This window comes from Hippopotamus amphibius, chromosome X (genome assembly GCF_030028045.1).
Source record: "Hippopotamus amphibius kiboko isolate mHipAmp2 chromosome X, mHipAmp2.hap2, whole genome shotgun sequence".
NCBI classification, from domain to species: Eukaryota; Metazoa; Chordata; class Mammalia; order Artiodactyla; family Hippopotamidae; genus Hippopotamus; species Hippopotamus amphibius.
The window spans coordinates 91,790,688-91,809,709 of record NC_080203.1 but is presented as its reverse complement, the minus strand read 5'-3'; the positions used below and the strand labels follow the sequence as shown (position 1 = coordinate 91,809,709).

At 36.8% G+C, this 19,022-nt stretch overlaps 1 protein-coding gene across 2 annotated transcripts in view; it reads left to right on the top strand.

The window, feature by feature from the left end:
* Positions 1-19,022, top strand: part of MAGED1 (MAGE family member D1) — a 71,383-nt gene that overhangs the window by 20,791 nt on the left and 31,570 nt on the right. Inside the window, exon 1 of one of the 2 annotated variants that reach the window (XM_057718832.1) lies at positions 3,154-3,223. The exons of the other annotated variant lie outside the window; for it this stretch is intronic. The gene's annotated coding sequence lies outside the window, so the exon portion shown is untranslated. Of the gene's footprint in view, positions 1-3,153; positions 3,224-19,022 lie in introns of those variants that run through there. 2 annotated transcript variants of the gene reach the window in all.

Below are 19,022 nucleotides of genomic sequence, written 5' to 3'. Positions count from 1 at the left end.
GTGAAATGCTAAAATGAAACTTGGTGATAAACAAATACAAATTAATTTACTGAGACTAAGATAGATACAAAGAGAACAGCACACACCTCTCACACTAATACATTCTTTCTGGTGGCCAGAACACTCAGGTCCTCTTTCTAGGGCATGTCATTTGGGGTACTTGGGAAGTCAAACTAAGAAAACAGCATGTTGCTTACTGTGAGCATGGAATTAAAGCAAAGAAGGTAGAGTGTCTCACAAACATGGAGTCTTTTGTGCAGCTGTGGGTCGTTTGAGGAATACATTTAGGTGTTCTACCCTCTCTTCATCACACCCCAAGCAGTTTGAGAGGCAGCAAGATGTAGTGGAAAAATATTGGACTTTGTAGCCAGTAGACAGGGATTTGAATCCTAACTCACAGTGTACTGACCTTAGGGGTTTCATTTTTCTCACTGGTGAAATGGAAATCATGACACTGTTGATTTAAAAGAAATATGTCCTCTCAAAGTATTTGTTATATAGTAAATCCAGCAGAATCATGGGTTTATGTTTGTTTATCCTTTTCCAGCTTCTTAAAGCCTGCCGGCATTCCCTTGGTTCATGGTCCTTTTCTCTATCTTCAGATCTACCGGTATATCATTTTCAACTCTCTGACTCTGACCTTCTACTTTCATGATCGTATCTCCTTCTCTGACTCTGATCCTCCTGCTTCCTTCTTATAAAGATTCTTGTAATTACATTGAGCCCACCAGGATAATTCAGGATAATCTCTCCATCTCAAGATCCTTAATCACATATGCAAAGTTCCATTTGCCGTGTAAGGTAATATCTACACAGGATAAGGACGTGGACATTTTGGGAAGGCCATTATTCTGTCTACCACACCAGGTTAATGAATTACCAAATAAGACACTTAATTAGAATTACACATTTCTTTTGTGGGTTATTTTCATAGAAAAAAATCAATTTCTGAAGTTGTAGGAGTCATAAAATGCCTTTCTTTAAATAATACTTTTAAGGAAAGATTTGTATTAACAGAGAATAGAATCGGTTGGTAGCTGTTATGAATATTCATGTCTCCATATTGTAAAAGAGAACAAGATTAACATTCTTATTAAAATTAAAATTCTCAATTTAATATCTTTCAAATTTAGATTATTTGAAATGATTGTGAGGCAAAATGGTTTCCACCCCTCCAAGGCTGTAGGGGAGAGAGTACAGAGTCTCTTTTTGAGTTTCCTTTTATTGATTGGGAACATTTGCATTTGTAAAGTTAGGCTCTGGAATTTCATTAGCTATTTTTAAAGAAAAAGCAGGTCTGGGAGCCCAATTTTGCTTGTAGAAATGGAGAAAGGGCTGAAAAGGATTTTATTATCAGTGAAATTGTATATTTTGTGCCTTGCAAAGTAGTTGTTAAGATTCAGCGTGATCACTTTCACAAAGTCCTGACACCTGTTAAGTGAGTGAGAGCAGTTTGAGTCTCTTACACTCTTTTGTACTTTCCATCTTTTGTCTCATTAATTTCCTTTGACTCGTCTTAAATTTTCACAAATTATTTTCCTAATCTCCTGATTAAAGCTATCCTTTGAGTTTTTCATTTGGGTTACTGTATTTTTTTTAAAGTTTGATTAAGTTTAATTATGATATACCACTTGTTATAGTTTCCTGTTGCTTGGAAATATCTTTAAGTTTGTTACTTATTTCTTTATCCATGGTAAAATACTTATTTTATGGTTTGTGTTTGCTAATCCCAGTGTTTGAAGTCTTTTGTGTTATCAGCTGATCCTGCTGATTTGCTTCTTTGTCTAATTCAAGGTTCAAGGATCCCAGGGCAAGTCCTATAGTTCAACCTGAGCTGCAGAATGACCTGCTTCCCATTCATCCTCCCCCGAGATGGTAGTCTGTGGGGATCCTAGTTTATTGTAGGGAGAGTCTCCTGATAGTTTTCCTACTCAGTGTAGTTCTGGGCTTTAATCTGTTTCTGTTGCCTTTCAAGGCAACGGAAAGTTAAATTTTGGGGGGGTTGCCCTCAGGGCAGAAATTGCCTCTCTGCTTGTATTTACTTCTCTACATTCTCCTTTTCCCATGTTGTTGCTCTGATGTTTCCATATTTTTATTGCCCCGTCTTTTTATTGCTTTCTAGTGATTATTGCTTCTTTTTCACCAAGATTTTTTTTAGTTGTTTTATCATGAGGGTTTGTCCAAACAAGCTGGGGGCAGAACTAGAAAATTTTCCTAGAACTCTTTCCTTTTTTTTTTTTTTTTTTTTTTGAGATTGGGTTTGGGCTTAGAATGTCTCATTACCTTTTGGGTTTTTATTTTTTTCATTTTATAGAGGAAAAATCTGTCGGCTGAGAAAAAAATGTACAACCTAAAAGTTGGGAGTTAAGTTTGATTCAGGGACCTTACTGAGGGAGGACACAGGGTATATAGGAGTTTTTTGCTGGAAAAAAACATGGTCGAACATCAAAATATTACTGCTAATTCCAAAAATAAACATCTCAAGTTCATGATTTTAGTGCTTTTCTGTATATGGGAAGATGCAAGAGTCTGGGCTCAAATTATTCCTTAGATATGCATTTCATAACTATCTAGGACCAGTATCACTACCACAGAATGCTTCCTGGTTTTCTCCATCATGAATTCCCTTCAGGGTGCACCCTGCAGTGGCTGCTGACTTGATGGTGGGCCACATTTGTTGTTTACTGGAATGGCAGGCAACACTCCCTTTCCACACATCCAGTGCTCAGAAAAGTAAAGATATTTGCCCAAGGTCCAATAGCAAGTAAGAAGTAACATTGGGATTTTAGCCTTGCTCTGTTCCACCCTGAAGCCTATGTGCTTAACCAGTTCAGTGCACTGTAACCTTTGGATTTCATTGTTTTTCGTTCCTGGATTATGGAACAGATCCATGGAGAGTAAATGACTTGTTGTGTTTTTCTTATCAGGTTTTCATCCCTCAAGGTCAGCGCCCCCTCCCTGGCCCTTGGGAACACAAGCATTTTTATGCCTCTTTCACAAGACCTTTGCCTGGGTCTAAAACATCCTAATAAGAAACCCCCTTCCACCACCCTCCCTGTACCTTTCAGAACTGAATTTAGGGACATGAAATACCCCAGCTCTAACCACAAAGTTTTATTTCCTTTTCAACTGCAGGATTTTCCACATCACAAAACCGAAACAAATTCCCAGCTGAATTTGGAAAGAGCTAAGGACAAAAGGACCCAGAAAGAAATCCCCTTAGGTGAGCAAAGGAAGGAAAATGAGGTTATGGAGGGGCTTGTGAATTTACAGCTTTTTTAGATAGTGTTAGGAAAGTTTTGGAATTTTGGTTGGTGAATGCCCACGAGGCCCCTTGGCATGGTGGAAAACACAGGAGCTTAAAAACCAAGCATACTGGAATTGGCTCTCAGTTCCCCTGCTTATTAATTCTAAAATATTGTCAGTTCCCCTCTCTGAGCATCAGTTTCCTCATTTACACATTTGGAATAATGATAACTATCTCTCAAGGTTTCTATGGGAAATATAGTATTTCAGTGACTGAGTGTGCTTGGGGTATGCTTACTAAGCAGTTATAGTAGTCGTTATCTTTATTGTTGCAACTTGTAGGGGCTGGAAAATTTTCGCTTCTTCTTTTCTAGGTTCTTTTACTGGTCTAATAATTAAATTGACATAAGACAGATTAAAAGGAGAAAAATAAATTTAATTTTTTATGTACAGGAGTCCCACAAAAATGTGAGACTCAAGTGATCAGAGCAGAGAGCTGTTATACCTTTTAGACAAACAAAACAAAACAAAACAAAACACCAATGAATTTGTGAAGAATTGACAAGGCAAAGGGATTTGGGCTAGAAGTAGTAAATAGTAAAGAATTAACAAGGTTTGTTTGTACAGCCTTCCCAGTCCCTAAATTCCCTGTCTCTGGTGATAAGGATGTCTTCTGCCCTTCTAGTATAGGGGAGATATCTTTCTCTTGAGAAATTTTTCTCCTGCTTTCAGGGGAACAAAGGAGGGTCAGAGTATTGTTCTTGCAACAGCTGTTTCTCAAGTACCTTTAATTCAAAATAATCAGTATGCCAACATGGCGCATTTTGGGGTGACATATTCTGAACCCCTGTACCCCTCAACTCTCCATCTGATGGGTGCCATAAAACCAGGCAAAAGAGAATTTTTCTTTTCCTGTTTTCTTTGTGGTTACCTTTTGTTAGCATGCCCAGTTACTTCTCCCTTCTCTATTGCTTCCCCTTCTTAAGTACCCTGAAAATGAATCTTCTGCTACCTCCCTTCTTCCAAATCCTTGCTTTTCTCTCTTAGTTTTACACATTCAACACCTTCTTTGTTCAGGTTATCTCCCCATTTCCCTATTCAGTTGAATCTCTGTAATTGCCTCTGCATTATCTTCCAAACAAACCAGTCATCCTCACATCACTTTGCTTCTCCAAGTCCCTCTCTCCCTGAGTTGGGAGGCCACCTAAAAATGAGACAGAGCCATGAAGTCCCTGGGCCTTAGTCTTCTGACTAATTGTCTTTCTACCTCATTGGCAGCTTCATTTCATCAAGTAAAAGTTTTTTTTTTTTTTTCTGTCTATTCTTTGTTTGCTTATGGACTTTTTTTTTTTTACATACTTTGTAAAAGTATGAGACATGCTCATCTCTAAAATCCTTTGGAGAACAAAACTTTATGAGGAAGGAAATAAAAACCATCCATTTCATTACCCAGATATAAATCCTATTAACTAATTGAAATATTTCCTTTCAGTGTATACAGTTTTATATCCTTCTGTATTAGTTTGCTGGGACTGCCATAACAAAGTACCACAGACTGGGTTGCTTAAATGGCAGAAATTTATTTCCTCAGAATGCTGAGGCCTAGAGAGTCTAAGATTAAGGTGTTGACAGGGTTGGTTTCTTCTCAGTCCTTGGCTTGTAGTTGGCTGTCTTTTCCTCCTTGTGTCTTCACATGGTCTTCCCTCTATGTGTCTCTGTGTTCTAACCTCTTCTTATAAGGACACCAGTCATATTGGAATAAAGGCCTACCCTAATGACCTCGTTTTAACTAAATTACCTCTTTAAAGGTCCTATATCGAGATACAGTCACATTCTGAGATACTGGAGGTTAGGACTTCAACATACGAATTTTGAAGGGACACGATTCAGCCCATGCTTTCTCCTCTAAAACCTGCTTTCTTTAAAAATTATCTCATGAGAATCTCCCTGATCAATAACAATTTTTGGCAACATTTTTGATGCTACATAATATCCCATCATAAGAGTATACTGCAATTTATTTAACTATTTCCATGTATTTGGATATTTTGTGTGTTTCCATTTTTTCACTAATATAAATGTTCCAATGAATCATTTTGTACATGAATCTTTAATTTGCATATCTGATCATTTTGTTGGATAGATTGTTTAAAGAGTAATTACTGGCTCAAAAGGCCCGACTCTTCTCTGGCTCATAATTCCACACTGGAAAGTTGTTTTCTAGAAGTTTGTACCAGTTTAAGATGGGAAAGATCTGGAGACAGATGGTCGTGATGGTTGTGCAACGATGTGAATGTGCTTAATGCCAGGTGTACAGAATTGAACACTTAAAGATCGTTAAGATGGAGATGGATCAAAAAAAAAATATTGCTGTGGTTTGTGTCGGGGAGGGTTCTGCCAATGTTTGCCTCTAGGTGTTTTTTGGTACCTGGTCTTACATTTGGGTCTTTGATCCATTTTGAGTTTGTTTTTGTGTATGGCGTTGGAGAATGTTCTAATTTCATACTTTTACATTTATGTTATGTAAAATTAACCACAATCAAAAACACATTAACTAGCACACACACACAAAAAATTTGTACCAGTTTACATTCATACCAGCAAGGACAACAGTCAAACACTCATGTAAACTGCTTGGTGAGAATGAGAGAAGAACAGTTAACCACACATGGTTGTTTCAGTTTACAGTTATTGATGACCAATAGGTAAAATATTTCATGTATTTGTTTTTTAATATTTCCTTTTTTGTGAATGGTTTACTCATTTTTTTTGCCCATTTATGTTTGAGGATCTATCATTTTAGATGATAAGATTATGACTAAGAGTAGGATCTACTTCAAAGAGGGAAATTTCAGAAAAAAAAAAAACAAATTCCAAACAATATTATGGATCCAGAATCCAATACCAATTGGTCAGAGTCTCTTCTGTGGAGAAGACTTGGCATGTGATGACATAGGCTGCAAGAAAGCTTGGCAGGGAAGAATCTAACATATTCCTTTTTCCAGGGAAGTCTGTTGCAGGCACAGTGCTGCTACTTATAAAAATAATCCTAAAAAAAAAGAATGTGATATAAATGGAGAAAAAAATAATCCTACTTAAAAGAAAGGCTGAGAGTGCATTGGCTGAGAAAAGGCTGAGCTCGATGTCTGTTATATGAGGAAAACCCCTAGGAGAAAGAGCATAGAGATATGGTTCATAGGACTATGACTCTGCAAAGTTTTTAGAATGTGTGAGACACTGGGAAATTTTTGATGCGCAGAAGCCCTACATGTATGATTAGTGTCTAAAACTCTTTTATTAGTGTTCAAGTTTAATACCTCAGAGTACTCTAGTAGAAAGAAATCCTGTGCAGGTAACGAATATAAAGGAATTTTTAATTATGAGGCTGATCTTAATTTGACATCTGAGGATTCACACCTGAGAACGTATTAATTCATATGGCTGTAAAAATGTGGGAAGGCCTTCAGGCAGAATTCAGTTCTCTTTCAATACCAGAAGTTTCATACGGTGGGGAAACTTTCCCAATGTGAAAGAAATTGCAGTGAATAATCAAGCTTTTCCTACCATATGAAAATGCATGGTGAAGAGAAAAGAAACCCTATGAATGTATTAACTGGGAAGGACTTCAGGACAAGCTCAGACATTTTCTTTTGAAACATGAGAGAGTTCCAAGGGGAGAAAAACCTCTGTGGTTGCAATGCCTGTGTGGAAGGCTTTTCAGATCCAGCTCAGACCTTACTAAGCAAGAAAGAATTCATAGTGCAAAGAAACCTTATGCATGTAATGAATGTGGGAAAGGGATTTTGGTGACATCAGAAAATTCATAGTGGAGGTGGAAAGAGATCCTTGCTTATCATCTGCAAATTCATAGTGGAGAGAAACAACTAGAATGAGTAAGCCTTCAGTTAGAGGCCAAGTCTTATCTATCATTAAGTGATTCATAAAGGCAAGACCCTCAATGTATATAAAAAATATGAATGTGCTTTCAGCAGGATTTAGCCTTATTTGATATCAGTGAGTTCATAGTGCAGTGAATAATAGAAAGGCCTTCAATTTGAAGTGTAATCTTACTCAGCATTAGACAACATAGGAATCTTACTAATGTAATGCTGTGGAAGGGTCTTTGTGAGAAAAATCAGATCTTTGTAAAAATGCAAAAAAGATTCATAATAAAAGTTAATTAAAATACTTTCCATTTACTGCATACAATTATACACCTATCATGTGCTAAGCATTATAAGAACTTTACATAGTTTAATCATTTAATTCTTGCAACAGCTGTATAATATAGGAATTCTCATCCGTGTTTTACATGAGAAGAAAATGAGAAAAAGAGATGGGAGAATTTTCCCAAGGTCACACAGCTATCGCTGGAAGAGTCAGGATTTGAATTCTAGACAGTTTAATTATTCTTGGTTTATAGTGGCAACGTGTAAATCTTCAGAGATGTGTTAGCCTTTATTCATCATTAAGTGATTCATTCCAGAAATCACAAGTCACTCTTCAGTGCAGTGAGTTTTGGTAGCCTTCAGTCAGTTTTGGAATCTGGTAAATATTTCCAGAAACTCCACATTGAGCTCCAAAAAATGGAGTAAAGTTTATACAGAGTTTATCCTGTAACTCCCTTTGAATAGGAATCACCTCCAGTCTTGAAAGATTTCATTAATAACTGGATTCTCTTCTCAAATAACCATTTCTCATGGTGCAGGCTCTGAAATTGACTAGGACAGTTTCATCATCAGGAAATAAGGGAGAATTGTCCAGTTCTAAAAAAGACTGAGTAGGAATGGAGGCCAGACAAATGTGTGTGCTGGAAGCTTCAGGAAGGGAACAAGATCATTTTAGGGATTATAACCAGAAAAGCCAAAATAAGTTGAGAAAATCTAGCCCATAAGAAGTGGAGAAACTAGGGTATGTGGAATGATTTTCCTCCCAGCATGGGTATAGACATAGGTTGCTTGTCTATCACACTACTGCTTGAAATTGCCATGGGAATAGTCAGTGCCTTAGCACTGATAGATGAGTGGGACTTTCAGAAACTCAAGGTATAAAAAATCGAATACATTGATTTTTATATCCTCTCACTTTAAGAAGGCAACATGGGGATTTCTCTGGTGGTCCAGTGGTTAAGACTGTGCGCTTCCACTGCAGGAGGCATGGCTTCAATCTCTGGTCAGGGAACTAAGATCCCACATGCTGCATGGCACAGCCAAAAGAATAATGAAAAAAAAAGGCAGCATGGTACAGCAGAAAAGTATCCATATTCTAGAATCAGCTATACCTGGGTTTATTTACCAGCGTAAGCACCTTCTAAGCTATGTGACCTTGGTTATAGTTAATAAATCTGAGTTTCACGTTGATCATTTTTTAGGTCAGAATATTAATACCACACCAAGTTGTAAAGATTCAAGGGATTTTAAGGGTTATAAAGTGCCTAGTTCAGTACTTGGCACATAGTACACACTTAATGAATGTTTGCTATTATTTTTGTTAGTTCTGCCAGGGCCTCAACCCTCTATAATACAAATCTCCTCTATCCCAGTGTTTTACAGCTGTGTTCAGATACTAATCACTTTAGACCATGAGCTTCTGCTAACTCCTATGTTACCTTTGTGTGAATTGGAATATGGTATCTCTTCCTCAAAACATTTTATTACTACCTGCCAGAAAATTGTTATAATAAATGCAAATATCTATGATGTGCACAGTGTGAATCACATGATGCACAGCTTACACAATCTGCAGATGGTAGGCTAAGTAGTGGACCTCCAACGATGTCTCTGTCTTAATCCCCAGAACCTGAATATGAACCTATGTTGCTTGAAATGGTAAAAGGTTAAGGATTTTGAGATATGGAGATTGTCCTAGATGATTAGGGTGGGCCCAGTGTAATCACAAAGCTCTTCATAAGAGATAGGCAATAGAGTCAGAGTTACAGAGAGAAGATATGAGGGCAGAAGCAGAGGTCAGAGAGGAAGGAAAATGCTAAGCTGCTGGCTTTGATGATGAAGAAAGGGGCCATGAGCCAAGAAATGTAGATTCTCTACAAGCTAGAAAAAGCAAGGAAATGGATTCTCCCCTAGAGCTTCCAGAGAATGCAAACTTGTGAACCCATTTTAGATTTTCAACTTCTAGAACTGTATAAGAATAAACTTAAGTTGCTTTAAGTCACTAAGTCTGTGGTTATTTGTAGTGACAATAGGAAACTAATACACTGTACAGGAAGCCCAATTTGCTTAGAGCTTCCAGGCCAGTTATTTCTGGCAGTGAACATTCTTGTCCAGTATAGCCCCATGTCTGTACATATGTCATCATTTTGTATGTGTATTACGGTCTTAAGATTTGGAAACAGTGCTCCAATAGATTGTTGTTCCATTTGAAAAAGGAGTTTTTACTCTCTTTACTTTCCAGGGGTTCTGGACGCAGAAGGAATGAAGATAAGGTGATCCATTGTTTCTCCAAGTGTGATATGCCTGGTAGCTCAGGTGCAGCACTTTGCTTTTTAGCAGATTTCTGATCCTTAGTCAGTGAGGAATATTTTCTGAATCAATTGAGACAAAATTGAAGTATGAATCAGAATACCAATATATGGGATTTTGTCTCTTCTGATGACAAGATGTCTCTTCAATGGGCAGTGCTGGGTGTACAAGGACAGAATTTACCTCCAGATGCCAATTTTTGCTACAACATACTGTTGCAAAGAGTGTTTAGGACATACTCTGCCATTAGTTATGTTAATTCTCCCATGTTAATTCTCTTAGATCAACTCCAGTAATTACTGAGGCACTCCATTGTGACAGCCTACATTCCAGGATAAGAAATAAATTTTATATCTTGTGCCAACTCCAAGTGATTCAAACAGGTTTTCATATTATGCTGTCTTGAAAATGATTCTGAGGTGCAAGGGTACAATTCTATGGTAGATTCCTGATGTCTGCCATAGATAGGAGATTGGCATGAGGCTGGCCTCATATATTATATCCTTATGATAATTCTTATTTATTCAGAAACATTTGTTAAACATCTTCTCTATACCAGGCACTGTGATATATATTTTGAATAGAGATATGTAAAAGATATGTTCCTAATCCTAGAGAAGCTGATATTAGTAGAAGAGACGTGTAAACAAATCTACACAGCAGAATATCACAGATGCTTGATAAAAATCTATATAGAATACATTAGAGACACAGAGGAGGAAATAGTTAATTCTATTGGGTGGGAGAGGTTCCAAAAAGAAAATAATGCTTAAGTCTTGAAAGGTGTGTAGATGTTGTCAGTTTTAACTACTGGGGCTGAGAAATAGAAGAGAGTCATTCTAAGCAGTGGTGATATGAGCAAAGACACATTCACATATGACACATTATATGAAATAATTCGGTGTTTACAGTATATTTCTAGTATGTTCAAGATGGTTGGTATACTTGGAACATAGAGAGTGAGAAGGCATTTAATGAGAAGGAGATAATGGCCAGATCATGGAGTGCCTTGAATGCTGTACTAAGAATAGTGGAGAGATATTTTAGTCAAGGGATTAACAGGATTAGATTTGCATTTTACAAATATCCAGTGGATGAGATTTTTTAAAATTAATTTTTATTGGAGTATAGTTGCTTTACAATGTTTTGTCAGTTTCTACTGTATAGCAAAATGAGTCAGCCACACACATACATATATCCCCTCTATTTTGGATTTCCTTCCCATTTAGGTCATCACAGTGCATTGAGTAGAGTTCTCTGTGCTATGCAGTATGTTCTCATTAGTTGTCTAGTGGATGAGATTTTGATGGATAGACTGCATAAGACAACTGGGTACAGGGAGACCAGTTCAGAGGCTATTACAAAAGAGGAGAGATATTGAAGCCTGAGTTAAGGCAGTGGGAATGAAGTTAGAATACATGTATGTGAGAAATTAAGAATTCAGTGGCTGACTGGAGGATATAGAGTGAGGTCGATGAGAAGGAATCTAGGATGATCCTCAGTTTTCTTTCTGCCTTGGGTCTTTGAGATGTAAAAGCCATTCCATGAGCTGGAGAACTCAGAATGAGGAACAGGTTTGAGGGGAAAAAATGATGAGTTCAATTTTGAACAGTCGAAGTCTGGAGCACCTTTGGAATGTCTAAGAGGAATCATCCAGTAAGCAGTCAGGAATTTAGCATTTACTGAAGTTAATATAACCAACAGAATAGATAAAGAAGTGGGGAGCACATAAATGTAGAAACTGAAGGGCCCCCAATGTTTGCCTTTTATTCTGTATTCTTTGCCTTTTATTCTGCTGCTGTGAAGCAAGTAGGGTTGCCGATAGATTCGGAGGTCATCAAGCCTATGTAGAGGTGGTGGTTTTAATTAAGGTGTGAATGAGATTGTCCCAGGAGAGTGTGTGGAGTGAGAACAACAGGGTTGGGGTGGGGAGCAAGGCAGAATCTCAGAAATACAGGCATTTGGGGGTGGGAATGGGGTCAAAAAGCTGAGAATGAGCAGCAGGAAAGGTAGGGGAACGAGGGGAAATACTGCATTGTTGTTGTGCCCTCTTGTGGCAGTCTGAGTTTCTTTCCCAGAGTAAATTTCCCCTCTCCTGTCTTCAGTCTCCCCTGTCCCTGACTATGCTGGACCCATAATTTCCAATTCCACTCTACCTGTGATACTGGGGCTACCAGGTCCTCTGGTGGTCACTTCTCAAGTGTAAAACTCCCCTATGACTACTGCTACAATTTAAGAGCAATCTGGAATACCCACTCCCATAAGTTGCAAAAGAATAAAAGGCAAACATTGGGGGCCCTTCAGTTTCTACATTTATGTGCTCCCCACTTCTTTATTCTGTTGGCTATATTAATTTCAGTAAACGCTAGTTCGCATCATATCCCTTTCCTTTATAATTAAGTAGCTCCCTTTATAATGAAAGTATATTCTATTTTGTATTTTCATTATAGTAAGTATAATATAATATATAGCTACAGTATATTCTATATTATAGTAAGGCCTATATATGGCTTAAAAATATATGGTAGTAACAAAAAAATAGCAATATTTAGCTCCACCTCTCCCCACTCACCAGTCTCAAATGCCTGAAGTAGCCAACTTTGAAATGTGTTAGCTATTTATTTTGATTTTTATCTCAATAATTCTAAACAATATGGCTATACTATTATTTCTTGAGTTACTTATTTCAGATATTGGCTGTTGATTTCCCATTATGATAGATGAAGATTAAACTTTCACTTTTCCTCTCCTTTTTATATAACTTCCCTTTTCCATCCTTTTAATATAGGTATAGCATACGTTTTGGTTAATGATAACATTTATAATATTGTGATTGTGCATTGTTGTGCACTGTTCACTAAAGAAACCAGTAGTGAATTGTGGCTACATTTTTCTTGTACACATTTTTATCAATTCTAGATTTAATAATTGTTTTTCACCTACATTTTTTATATATTCTTATCTTTTCCATCAAATCTATGTCATTTTGTTTTTGTTTCTATTTTTTGTTTGTTTGGTTTTTTGCAAATGCTCAAGTAAGTTAGATTACCCAGAAATTTACTTTTCTGGAAATCCCCTTTCTAGAGCTTTCTGTCCTGTTCCAATCTGGACTATTTCTACCCCCAACTCCTGGAAGCTTTTAGAATTTCTACTTTATCACTGATATTGTGAAATTTCATGATGATGTGTACATATTTGTGTATCTGTTGTGCTGGACACTTGGCAGACTTTCAGTGTGTATGTTTTTATGCTTAAGCTCTGGAAATTTTTATTGTTTCTTTGATAATTTACAAGCTCTTTAAGGACAGAGATTTTTATCTAATTTATTTATTTCTTTGTCTGCAGTGCCTAGAATAATGCCTGATTCATGATGGGCACTTATTATTTGTTGAATGAGTGAATTATTATTTACATTTAAAATAATATGAATAAAATAATGCTGGTAAACCCACCAGCCAGAACAAGAAATAGAACATTAGCCATACCTTAGTGCCCCCCCACCATGTGCCCTTCTCTAATCACACCCTCCCGTCTACCTACATCTAGAGATAACACTGCCCTGACTTTTGTATTAACAATCCCCTTGGTTTTCTTATAGCTTTATCACCTATATTTGTGTCCCTAAACAATATATTGTTTAATTTTGAAAAAATTGAAAAGTACAAATCTAGTTGCATGAGAAAAGGGTAGTATTGCCCCTGTTAGATAATGTGTCATAGGAAAACACAGGTTCTGAGTCAGACTGACTTCAGCTTCCCTGAGAATTTAGTAAAGCCATTTCTGGGAAAATTAGTGATTGAAATCATGGAGTTTGGTGTAAAGTCCTTTGTCTGTCTGACTTTAATTTTTCTATTGTAGGTAATTTTTTCTATCTTTAAGCTTGTAAGATGTTTTCTTTATTCTTTGAGTTCAGGAATTTGATCAGGGTATGCCTAAGTATGTCTTTATAAGTTTCATGAGGGCAGGGATTTCTGTCTGTTTTTTCACTGATATATCTCAAGTGCCTTAGAACAGTGCCAGACACATAATAGGTCCTTATTAAATGTATTGATTAGATTAACATGGCATCATAAAGTAATGAATGGATAGGTGAATGGATAAATGAATCAGTCAATGAATCAATCTTGTCTGGAATTCAGAGGGATCATATGGTAGTTCCATTTTAGCTTTTTGAAGAGCCTCCATACTGTTTTCCATAGTGGCAATTTACATCCCCACCAACAGTGTACGAGGGTTCCCTTTTCTCCACATCTTTGCCAACATTTGTTATTTGTAAGCTTTTTGATGATAGCCATTCTGACAGGTGTGAGGTGATACCTCATTGTGGTTTTTTTTTTAATTGGTAGAGTTGATGTACAATATATGTTTCAGGTGTACAATATAGCGATTCACAGTTTTAAAAGTTATATTCCATTTATAGTTATTATAAAATATTGGCTATATTCCCTGTGTTGTACAATATATCCTTGTAGCTTATTCACTTTATATGTAGTTGTTTCTACCTCTTAAACCCCTACCTTTATCTTGTCCCTCCCCCTTTCCCTCTCCCCACCAGTAACTGCTATCTATGTGTCTGTTTCTTTTTTGTTATATTCACATTTGTTTTATCTTTTAGATTCCACGTATGTGATATCATAGTATATTTGTCTTTCTCTGTCTAACTTATTTCACTTAGCATAATATCCTCCAAGTCCATCCATGTTGCTGCAAACAGCAAAATTTCATTCTTTCCTTATGGCTGAGTAGTGTTTCACTGAATACATATATCACATATTTATCCATCTGTCTGTTGATGGACACTTAGGTTGCTTCCATATCTTGGTAATTGCAGATAATACTGCCATGGATAAAAACTATTATATATAGAATGGATAACAACAAGGCCCTACTATATAGCATAGGGAACTATATTCAATATCCTGTAATAAACCATAAGGGAAAAGAATATTTAAAAAACGAATGTTTGTATATGTATAACTGAATCACTTTGCTGTATAGCAGAAATGAACACAACATTGTAAATCAACTATTCTTTTTTTTTTTTTTTTTTCTTTTGGCACGTGGGCTTAGTTGCTCCGCAGCATGTGGGATCTTCCTGGAGCTGGGATTGAACCCGTGACCTCTGCATTGGCAGGCGGATTCTTAACCACTGCGCCACCTAGGAAGCCCTCAACTATTCTTAAATAAAATGAAATTTAAAAATTTTAAAAAATTAAAAAATAAATAATACTGCTATTAACATTGAGGTGCATGTATCATTTTGAATTAATGTTTTCATTTTCTTTGGATATATATCCAGGATTAGAACTGCTCGATCACATGGTAGTTCTATTTTTAGTTTTTTGAGGAATTTCCATACTGCACCAATTTACATTCCCACCATCAGTGTAAGAAGGTTCCCTTTTCTCCATATCCTCACTAACATTTATTATTTGTGTTCTTTTTGGTGATAGCCATTCTGACAGGTGTGAGGTGATATCTCATTTTGATTTTGATTTGCATTTCTCTGCTGATTTAGCAGTGTTGAACATCTTTTCTTGTGCCTGTTGGCCATCTGTATGTCTTCTTTGGAAAAATGTCTGTTCAGGTGTTCAGCCGTTTTTTGATTGGATTTATTTTTGATATTGAATTGTATGAACTGTTTTATATTTTGGATATTAACCCCTTGTTGGTCGAATTATTTGCAAATATTTTCTCCAGTTTTGTAGGTTGCCTTTTTGTTTCCTTTATGGTTTCCTTTGCTTTGCAAAAGCTTTTAAGTTAATTGGGTCCCATTTGTTTAATTTTGCTTTTATTTCTTTTGCCTTAGGAGACAGATCCAAAGAAACATTGCTGTGATTTATGTCAAAGAGTGTTCTGTGTTCTCTTCTAGGAGTCTTTTGGTTTCCAGTCTTAATGTTTAAGTTTTTAATCCATTTTGAGTTTATTTTTTTGTGTGGTGTGAGGAAATGTTCTGATCTCATTGTTTTACATGTAACTGTCCAGTTTTCCCAACACCACTTGTTGAAGAGACTGTCTTTTCTCCATTGTATATTCTTGCCTCCTTTGTCATAGATTAATTGACCGTAGATGCATGGGTTTATTTCTGGGCTCTCTATTCTGTTCCATTGATCTGTGTGTCTGTTTTTGTACCAGTACCATACTGTTTTGATTACTGTAGCTTTGTAGTACAGTCTGAAGTCTGGGAGGTTGATACTCTTAGTATTCTTTTTTCTCAAGATTTCTTTGACAGTTTGGGGTCTTTTGTGGTTCTGTATGAATTTTAGGATTATTTGTTCTAGTTGTATGAAATATGTCGTGGGTATTTTGATAAGAATTGCATTAAATCTTTAGATTGCTTTGGATAATATGGCCATTTCAACAATATTAATTCTTCTAATCCAAGAGCATGGGATATCTTTCCCTTGCTTTCTATCATCTCCAATTTCTTTCATCAGTGTCTTACATTTTTCAGAGTATAGGTCTTTCACTTCTGTAGTTAAGTTTATTTCTAGATATTTTATTCATTTCAGGGCTCATCAGTAACCATCATTTTTAATTTTATTATTTAATTGAATTTTTTTTAAGCTTTGAGCTCCAAAAAGTTTTTGGTATGTGTGCTGCACTTGATTTTCCTTAGGTGCTCTTATTACTCCTCAGTCAAGTTTTCACATATCTTGTCCAGCAGTTTTGTTTTATTTTTCTTGGACTGCTGAGACATATTTTGTTTGTGTACTTGTTTTTATGATCACTTTGTGAGCCCTGATGTAGGCTGGTGAGGGTGTATTTGGGTCAGTACTGCTGAACACTCAACTATGTGCAAGTGTGAAAAGTGTTTATATGTGAAAGAGGTCACATGTGAAGTCCAGTCCTCACACTGCTTTATTTCCAGAGAACAGTTAGCATTTCTTTACAACACAAATTGTCCTAGGGTAAAAACTGTGAAAATTCCAGTATTTGGGCCTAGTTACCTTAGACACAAATTATACTCTGTAGTGGTATTTCACTAAGAGCAGACAAGCACAGTATTTAAGTTTGTATGCAAGGGCTTAAAAGCTAGCACAAAGCTAGCTAGCAAAAAGAAAAAAAGAAATAGCCAAAATGACTATTAGATCTAAATTTCCAGAGAATTTTTAACAAGAACATCTTATCAGACTAAATTCTAGTTTTTTATTAAAAGATTTTTTTACTCCTCAAGAAATGGTTCCCTGATGTATACTCTTTCTTTAATAATAATACATTTGGATGAATATCTAACTCCTTTTCTAATATTTCACATAAAGTTTTGCTACCCTATCCCATGGAATAGTTCTTTTGGTTATGCTCTTCTAAGACTTATCAGTATGGCCAGGGAAGATAGATCCAGTTGGTGCCTGGTCCCCATCATCCTGATAAGTAGCACCTACTGTACTGTGGTAATTCTAGCCCTTCAGAATTTGAATTCCCTAATCCAGGGGAATTGGGAGTCTAGCAGTAAGTGGACATATCATTCCCTTGTTAAGACCTAATCTTAATTGTTGCCAAGTGTTTGTCTTAAGTGCTAATTAAAAACCAACTCCATCTAGGTACTTGTTTGTGCTAAAAGACAGATAAAGCCAGTAAAGAGAATTAACATGATTAAAGTGGTCTATATCGTGTGGGAATTGTAAGGGATCAATAAAGAACACTTGTCTTCCCTGACTAGGTTTAGAACCAATTGAAATGTAAATGTAGGAATCAGATAGATGGAGATCAAAGCATCATCTTCATTACTAATAAAGCTAGGTGGAGAAGATGGTTTTAGTGTGGAGTTCCAATTATTGTGGACCCCAGAATTAGGCAGACTTACCCAGACAACTGCAAAACCACAAGACTCCAGGCCAAAAGTAGGCCCCTTATTGCATGGCAGGGAGCCAGTCAGAATGCATGATCACTGTAGGCATAGAGATTCCTGAAAGGGAAGCAGAGAGCAAGGGCTGGACCCATGCCTACTCAGATATTTCTCCTAAACATTTCTCCTCCCCTGGGCAGAAAAGCAGGAGTGTTAGTCTAGTTGAAGTTCTTACACATGGAAACATGAGAAGTAAAGATTAAGTGTTCCGTCTAACATAGCTAAGTGGTACATTCAGTATTGCCGTTTGCTTGAACCTGTCTATCCTCTTCAGTGTCAAAAATATCACAATTTTGCTTTTAGCTTCATAAAAAAGCTATTGGGATGTTTTAGGAAGACAAGTATAGTGCAAATAACTGCATAGTATCATATTAAAGTCACATCAATAGAATATTTAAAAACTTCATCTAAATGCAATAACAAAACATGAAGAAATGCTTCTTAAGGGCAAATGTACCAAAAGGTATCCATTCATAACTAGCTACCAAATGGGAACACTAAATGTTGTAACTTTTTAGCATGGTATGTTCCTGTACTTACTAAAGCTCTGAGATGAGGCTTCAAGTAAGAAATTTCCCTACTATATCTGAATTCATGTAATACCCACATATTGGGAAAGTTAGTGGTGTGGAGGCAGGAGAGAAGAGAAGGGAAAGGAAGAAAGAGAAAATGAGAAAGATTTCAGGGGATGGGCACCATGTTGTAAAATTGTGGATTATCTGAGCTTTGTATTTGATGCAGAAATGGAGAGAGTATCGAGTGACAGTGGGATAGTGGAGGGTGATGTGAACAAGGTATGTGTGATCATGGTGGCAATGGGGATGGTGTGAATAATAGTGGAGGATGGTATGAAGTCACTGAAAATGAAGTTGGGGCAATGTAAATGATAGTGAGAGCACAAGATCAGAATGTACATGATGATAGTTAGGGATGCAGTGCATGTCATACTGTGGAAGATGAAAATTGTGCATGTGTATGGTTGTGTGAAACTAGGGAGGGAGAGAAAATAGAGAGAAAGGTCATGATGTTAATGAGACACTGGGATTATTGTGTGTTTGAAAATGTGGATGGGGCATTTCAAGCAATCATAGGAGGATATAGGAGGATATATTCCAGTGGATGGAATGGGGAAAATGTAGTGTGATGGTAGAAGATAGGTACATGCTGGAAGTGATAGGGTTAGTGTGTTTGTATGTTTGTGTGTGTGTGATGCTGGGGGCAATGAGAAGTGTATCAATTTGTGGGGGCAGATAGGTACACTGAGCATGCACGACAGTGGGGAATGGTAACACATGATAATTTGGAGCATGGAAATCATGAGTGTCTGAGTGGGGTTGTTGAATAAAGTATATGATGGGAAAATGCAGTTTCTGAGTGTCAGTGTAGAATGGCAGAAGTATGTGTGTGAGAATGGAGATGATGCGGATATTGATTGTGAGTGTGTATGA